Raw genomic sequence first — 8,672 nt, 5'->3', positions numbered from 1 at the left:
CACTCCAGTGTTCTTGCCTGGAGAATCCAGGGACAGGGGAGCCTGGTGGGCTGTCGTGTTTGGGGTCGCACAGAGTTGGACACGACTGAAATGACTTAGCAGCAGCAGCAGCAACAGTGACTATATAGCATCCAGCTGAAGGCTAGTGGGGGTACTCTTTCTGCCCCCTTCTGATGCCTATGTCAGAAGCTTTCTCTATCTCCTTTATACTTTAATAAAACTGTATTACACACACACACACACAAATAAATAAATATCATAATGAAAGTTCACATAGCAAGGTAAATTACTTAAAAACAAAATTATATTCCTGTGATATACTATGTCAAAAAGTAAATAAAAATAATTGAAAATAATTTATAAAATTCTTAAAAATGATAATATTATTTAAGGAAATGCTTCTCATAAATTCAAGGTTCCACATAAATATAAAATTATTACACACATTTTACCAAAAAGCTACTAAAATCAATATTGTAAGATAGCTTCAAACATAACAGACAATAAATCTAGAGAAAGCAAATAGAAGGAAAGAAAAGAAATAGATGTTAATAAATTTGGCTTCGAGTTTCAAAATAAGAATGGTCATTGTAAACTGAAAAGCACCATTATTTACAGGTAATATTTGTCTTCTAAGGGCACAAGAGAAATATCTACATAAAATCTACTAGAAAAGACTAGCTGTGTAGTTACAAAATAAATATTCACAAATTAAAACTTTTTACCTATTAGGAAGTCTCAGGAAATTAATGGGAATAAAATATTGTCTTCTAATATTCTACTAAGTTATTCAAAATAACTTGTAACCATCTTGGCAAGAAATATTAGAAATATATGAATATCTCTAAAATATTTGATAAGAGGTCTTAAAAGATGATGTGCAAAGTTAACAATGATAATGCACAAAACATTATTAAATTATTAATACATTTAATACATTATTAAAGTGTATTAGCAGACACTAATACAACATTGTAAAGCAATTATCCTTAATAGTGTAAACATTTCCTCTCAATAAATATTTACAAATATTCAATATACTTGAAGAAAATATCCCTACAGATTTTTAAAAACTACTTTGAAGTTCATTGACCAGATATATAGCAACATTTTTTTTTCTGAAGCAGTAACAAATGAGACACTTTTATCTCTAGAGAATGTTAAAAAGTAATGTAAAGACAAAAATAACTATATTCTGGTTATAGGACATAGATTACATATAAACATCTCCCTTTGTATTAATGCCTTGAAAAAAACAATGAAAATATGTGTTCTTTGGTAATGAAATTTCAGGAATAAAGATAGAGAAGATAAAATCTGAGAAGCTTAAGGGCAGGAGATGAGTGGTAAAGGACTTGAATCCAGAAAACAGAATCCTCAGCGGGTGGTGGAGTGAGTTCAGTTTCACTGCAGAATCTTCTGAAGCCCGGGAATGGATGACATCCCATATTTCAGGAAGTGAGTGTGAAAGCAAGGAAAACAAGAGGATTAGTTAAAAATGCAATTAAAAAAACAAGCTCCCTAAATCACACCCGGTATGGACCTAACAGAAGCTGAAGATATTAAGAGGAGGTGGCAAGAATACACAGAACTATACAAAAAAGATCTTAATGACACAGATAACCACCTAGAGCCAGATATCCTAGACTGTGAAGTCAAGTGGGCCTTAGGAAGCTTCACTACGAACAAAGCTAATGGAGGTGATGGAATTCCAGTTGAGTTATTTCAAATCCTAAAAGACAATGCTATGAAAGTGCTGCACTCAATATGCCAGGAAATTTGGAAAACTCAGCTGTAGCCACAGGAATGGAAAAGGTCAGTTTTCATTCCAATGTCAAAGAAGACAATGCCAAAGAATGTTCAAACAACTGCACAATTGCACTCATCTCACACACTAGAAAAGTAATGCTCAAAATCTTCAAGCGAGGCTTCAACAGTACATGAACCGAGAACTTGCAGATGTTCAAGCTGGATTCAGAAAAGGCAGAGGAACCATAGATCAAATTGCCAACACCCATTGGGTCATCAAAAAAGTTCCAGAAAAACATCTATTTCTGCTTTATTGACTATGCCAAAGCCTTTGACTGTGTGGATCACAACAAACTGTGGAAAATTCTTCAAGAGATGAGAATACCAACTACCTTACCTGCCTCCTGAAAAATCTGTATGCAGGTCAAGAAGCAACAGTTAGAACTGGACATGGAACAACAGACTGGTTCCTAATAGGAAAAGGAGTACGTCAAGGCTGTATATTGTCACCCTGCTTATTTAACTTACATGCAGAGTACATCATATGAAATGCTGGGCTGGATGAAACACAAGCTGGAATTAAGATTGCCAAGAGAAATATCAATAACCTCAGATATGAAGATTACACTACCCTTATGACAGAACGTGAAGAACTAAAGAGCCTTTTGATGAAAGTGAAAGTGAAGGGTGAAAAAGCTTGCTTAAAACTCAACATTCAAACAATGAAGATCATTTTCATCCAGTCCCATCACTTCGTGGCAAATAGCTGGGGAAACAATGGAAACAATGAGAGACTTTATTTTCTTGGGCTCCAAAATCACTGCAGATGGTGTTTGCAGCCATGAAATTAAATGGCACTTGCTCCTTGGAAGAAAAGTTATGACCAACCTAGACATCATATTAAAAAGCAGAGACTTTACTTTGCTGACAAAGGTCTGCCTAGTCAAAGCTATGGTATTTCCAGTAGTCATATATGGATGTGAGAGTTGGACCATAAAGAAACCTGAGTGTCAAATAGATTCTTTTGAATTGTGGTGTTGTAGAAGACTCTTGAGAGTCCTTTGGACTGAAGGAGATCCAACCAGTCAATCCTAAAGAAAATCAGTCCTGATACTCATTGGAAGGACTGATGGTGAGGCTGAAGCTCCAATACTTTGGCCACCTGATGTGAAGAGCTCACTCACTGGATGCTGGTACAGATTGAGGGCAGTAGGAAAAGGGGACGACAGAGGGTGAGATGGTTGGATGGCATCATCTACTTAATGGACATGAGTTTGAGCAAGCTCCGGGCTCTGGTGATGGACAAGGAAGCCTGGTGTGCCGAAAGTCCATGGGGATGCAGAATCAGACACAACTGAGCAACTGTACTGAACTGACACCACACCATGATTCCAGGCACAGGTATACCTCTTATTCATCTCTTTTGCAAGAGATGATGGGTTGCCTGTAGTGAAGGTCACAGTATTGTAGCCCAGGAACCACTAGCAGAGATGAAGGTGAGATTCCAGCACTTACTGTAAACAGCAGCCTCAGTGAATATTTACTCTTTGAAATATTGACATACATGGTACTTATTCCCCACTGAGCTACCATAATGTTAGCACATTGTACTCTGTAGATCACTGAATGAAAGATTATTTTCTGGGAATCTTTTTGATCAAGATAAAAGTTCTCAAGGTACATTGGGGCCAAGGCAACCCTTCTCAGGTACCATGGGAGAAGTAAGCCCGGATGATCCAGGACTTCTATTATACACAAAGAATTAAGCTGTCTTTTCTGAATCTAAAATGGTACAAGCTAAATAACTCTCCTGAGAAAATAGCCATGCATACATATTTTGTGGTACTTATTTCTCTCCCAGAACCCTGATGAGAAAGGCCAGGCCTTCAGTGAAAACCCCAATCTATAAAGTATACTTACACATAGAAAACGTTGATCAGCATCCTCTCTTATGTATGAAAAATAACAAGGAAAGCAGAAAATTATACTCTGTGGAGTTTCTAACTATTTCATCTAGGAAACAAGAACAAAGTGCTTTGACAAATAAATACTTGAAAAAACTAAGCTTGGAAATCATAAATGTTTCAGCAGAAATAAGAAAAATTAACAGAAGCTATGTGGATGAACCTAAAGTTTATTATACAGAGTGAAATATGTCAGAAAGAGAAAAAATATCATATATTGATACTTATATATGGCTTCTAGAAAAAATAGTACTGGTGAACTAATTTTCAGGGCAGGAATAGAGAGGCAGATATAGAGAATGGACTTATGAACATAGAGGCGGGGACAGCATGGGATGAGTTAGCACTGACATATACACAGTACTGTGTGTAAAATAGATAGTGGGAAGCTGCTGCCTAACATGGAAACCTCAGCTGGATGCTCTGTGATGACATAGAGGGATGGGATGAGGGTGGTAGGAGAGAGGTTCAGGAGGGACAGTATATATGTGTACACATAGCTGACATTGTTCACATTCATGCTGTTCTGCAGCAGAAACCAATACAAGATTGTAAAGCAATTATCCTCCAATTAAAAAATAATGACAATAATAAAAATAAAATTTAAAAATAACAAAATGATCAGAAGATAAAATTAAAACAATATACTGACAAGCAGAGCAAAAATAGAAAAGTGAAGAAATGTAATGAAAATATTTTTTAAAACACAAATTCAGTCTCGAAGGCCCAACATGCAAATTAGAGTTCTAGAAATAGAAAATCAGTAAAGGGAATCATCAAAGAAATTTCCTAGAATCAGAATAAGGAATTTTCATTTTGAAACGACCCATTCAAAACAATGGTAAAAAAAAATTATTCTCTCACTGAAAGGTACATTTGCTTATATTTTTAAAACTTAGGAGACAGAAAAGAAAAAACAAGTATAATTACGAAGGCTAACAAGTCATAATGGCAACAATGACATTAAAAGTTTAACCACAGTGTGGTGTTGCCTATAAGAGCCTAGAGAAATGATTATTTCCAATATAGAATTCTAATACCAGCCAAACTGCCACAAACATGCCAGAGCAGAAATAGAGAAATTACTTTCAGATATAAAATACCTTCCATATCTTATCTTCCATGGTCACTTTCTCAGGAAGAAACTGAGAGAGTAAACCAAGGAAGAGAAAGTCATGGACTTAGAAAACCAGGTAACAAACACAGGAAAAAAAAATAGTCAAAGGAAATGGATAACAGTGAAAAGAGATTCCAAGGTGATTGCCTGCAGCTGTCCTAGGAATCAGCTAGTGCTGCCTCAAGTAGCTCGTGAGGCTCTGGGAAAGTGTCTGGAAAAAGATGAAATGACTAAAATACTGTCGTGTTTAAAAACATTGAGAGGCAATTTAAGTAACTGGAAGTGATTTGGGGGAAGTACTAATGTGAAAACAGGATGATTATTAACTTCAGGGAAAAATGCTGTATAGGGATATAAGTGTAATCTTATTGTGCCACATGTTCTTCTGTGGATTCAAAATATGGAGTTGAATATGTAAAATAAGAACAAAATCTGATCAAAGTTATGATATAATTACTTTGGAAATATTGGGAAGCAGCATTTATGCCTGTGGGTATGGGTGGTAGAGAGAATATGCCACTTATTTTCAGTACATCATGAAGTAGTCATTCAAGCACATAGTTTAGAGCCGCGGAAGCATATGCCAAAAGAAACAACTGAAAGAGGTGTGGGGCCTTAGGCTTTGCACCTTACACGCACTGCCTTCCCGCTGTGGTGTCTGTTCTTGTGTCTCCTTCTACTCAATTTACAACGTTCTTTCTGATATTCCAATCTCACTTAATGTTGACTGTTACTCAATTTTTAGCTTTGTCACTTCCTCAGAAAAGTCTTCCTGAATATTCAGAAACTTCAAACTAGTGCAGATTCTATTGTGTCCCTCTTGACATTGTAAACTCTTCTTTGTAAAGTGAACAATGGTTCCAGTTGTATTTTGTATTGTGAACTCCAGGAGTTCAGGTACTGCATGGGTTTTTGCTTCCTTGTACCCCTAGCAACTGACTGGCTGCGGTTGCTGACTGCAGCATCCTGACTGCAATGGGGAACTTACTATATATTTGTGGAATAACCAAATTAAATACTGTGACTAATTAATAATTTATCACAAAAATACAAACCATAAGCCAACTATAAATATTATGAATTTTAAAATCTTAAATCATATATTTGCAAATAAAATTCACCGTAATTTAGCAACAGTCACTATGGAATACATTAAGACAATGTATCTTATTAATGTGACAGAAATATGTGACTACCTCATTACCAGAAAAGATGATTATCTTCAATATCAGAAAGTCTGGAAATAGATCCTTTTTATTAAATAAACTATTTCTTTAAAAAACAAAGCAGAAATATAAAAAATAACCATGAGACCAATAGGTATCATTATATTTGCTTTTAAAGCATTATTTATTCCCTTTAATGCAAGGAACAAGAAAAATACGCTTATTTTCTCAGCCATTATTTGGCATTGCTCTTTGTGTTGTAGAGACTGAAATTGAAAAACTAAATGAAAAATTAATAGAAAAATCTTTCAGTAGGATCACAATTCTTTTAGAACCTGTCTATAAGAACCAGTTGGAAAAATAAAATGAAAATGAGACAAGATTCTGTTTACAATAGTGAAAACAAAAGTAAAGAACTTAGGATTAAATCATGTAAATGAGTAGTCAGAGATCTTGGAGGAAAACCAGCAGTGAGACTTCATTAGCTCAAACAGAAAAGAATGTTTTAAGATGGATAGAATTTCAGAGTGCCAAAAGCTGGTTAAGTTTAAGTAAAATAGGGACCTAAATATAAATATTGCATATCAAGACAAAGAGTTAATTGGACTCTTAGTGAGATTTCTATATGCAGAAAACCACAGATTTTTACTGAAGGACATGACGTATTTAGCCAATAACTAGGTATGCACTGTTTCATGACAAGATGTTTAATTTCCTGTAGCTAATATTTTAAGTGAGTACAATTTCATCCAATATCATTTTTTTAATAAACTCATTAATTAAGGCTTAGGATATTTATCAACATGATAATATATATCTGCTGCTGCTGCTGCTGAGTCACTTCAGTCGTGTCCAAATCTATGTGACCCCATAGACGGCAGCCCACCAGGCTCCCCTGTCCCTGGGATTCTCCAGGCAAGAACACTGGAGTGGGTTGCCATTTCCTTCTCCAATGCATGAAAGTGAAAAGTGAAAGTGAAGTCGTTCAGTCGTGTCTGACCCTCAGTGACCCCATGGACTGCAGCCTACCAGGCTCCCCCGTCCATGGGATTTTCTGGGCAAGAGTACTGGAGTGGGGTGCCATTGCCTTCTCCGAATATATATCTATGTTGGCCTAAATTCTTTATCCTTAATGGAGAAACACTAGATGAGTTTCTAATTAAATGAAGAAAAATATATTGTTATTGTCCAACATTGTCCAACTGGAAGTAAAGTAAGCTACACAAATTGCATAAGAGATAAAACTATCACTATCTGCTGATAATGTGACAGTGTAAGATAGTTCAGTAAGATAGCAAAGCATAAAATTAATATACAGAAATAAATGTCATTTATATAATCAGAAACTAATCCTGAAAGATGATGCTGTGAAAGTGCTGTACTCAATATGCCAGAAAATTGGAAAACTAGGCAGTGGTCACAGGACTGGAAAAATACAGTTTTCATTCCAATCCTAAAGAAACACAAAGCCAAAGAATGCTCAAACTACTGCACAATTGCACTCATCTCACATGTTAGTAAAGTAATGCTCAAAATCCTCCAAGCCAGGCTTCAGCAATATGTGAACCATGAACTTCCAGATGTTCAAGCTGGTTTTAGAAAAGGCAGAGGAACAAGAGATCAAATTGCCAACATCTGCTGGATCATGGAAAAAGCAAGAGAGTTCCAGAAAAACATCTATTTCTGCTGTATTGACTATGCCAAAGCCTTTGACTGTGTGGACCACAATAAACTGTGGAAAATTCTGAAAGAGATGGGAATACCAGACCACCTGACCTGCCTCTTGAGAAATCTGTATACAGGTCAGGAAGCAACAGTTAGAACTGGACCTGGAACAACAGACTGGTTCCAAATAGGAAAAGGAGTACATCAAGGCTGTATATTGTCACCCTGCTTATTTAACTTATATGCAGAGTACATCTTGAGAAACGCTGGACTGGAAGAAAAACAAGCTGGAATCAAGATTGCTGGGAGAAATATCAATAACCTCAGTTATGCAGATGACACCACCCTTATGGCAGAAAGTGAAGAGGAACTAAAAAGCCTCTTGATGAAAGTGAAAGTGGAGAGTGAAAAAGTTGGCTTAAAGTTCAACATTCAGAAAACGAAGATCATGGCATCCGGTCCCATCACTTCATGGGAAATAGATGGGGAAACAGTGGAAACAGTGTCAGACTTTATTTTGGGGGGCTCCAAAATCACTGCAGATGGTGACTGCAGCCATGAAATTAAAAGATGCTTACTCCTTGGAAGGAAAGTTATGACCAACCTGGATAGCATATTCAAAAGGAGAGACATTACTTTGTCAACAAAGGTCCATCTAGTCAAGGCTATGGTTTTTCCAGTGGTCATGTAAGGATGTGAGAGTTGGACTGTGAAGAAATCTGAGCACCAAAGAAGTGATTCTTTTGAACTGTGGTGTTGGAGAAGACTCTTGAGAGTCCCTTGGACTGCAAGGAGATCCAACCAGTCCATTCTAAATGAGATTAGTCCTGGGTATTCTTTGGAAGCAATGATGCTAAAGCTGAAACTCCAGTACTTTGGCCACCTCATGTGAAGAGTTGACTCATTGGAAAAGACTGTGATGCTGGGAGGGATTGAGGGCAGGAGGAGAAGGGGATGACAGAGGATGAGATGGCTGGATGGCATCACTTATTCGATGGACATAAGTTTGAG

This window comes from Bos grunniens, chromosome 9 (genome assembly GCF_055505025.1).
Source record: "Bos grunniens cultivar Pamir isolate PY7600 chromosome 9, Bosgru_T2T1.0, whole genome shotgun sequence".
Lineage (NCBI taxonomy): Eukaryota > Metazoa > Chordata > Mammalia > Artiodactyla > Bovidae > Bos > Bos grunniens.
This window is presented reverse-complemented; position numbering follows the sequence as displayed.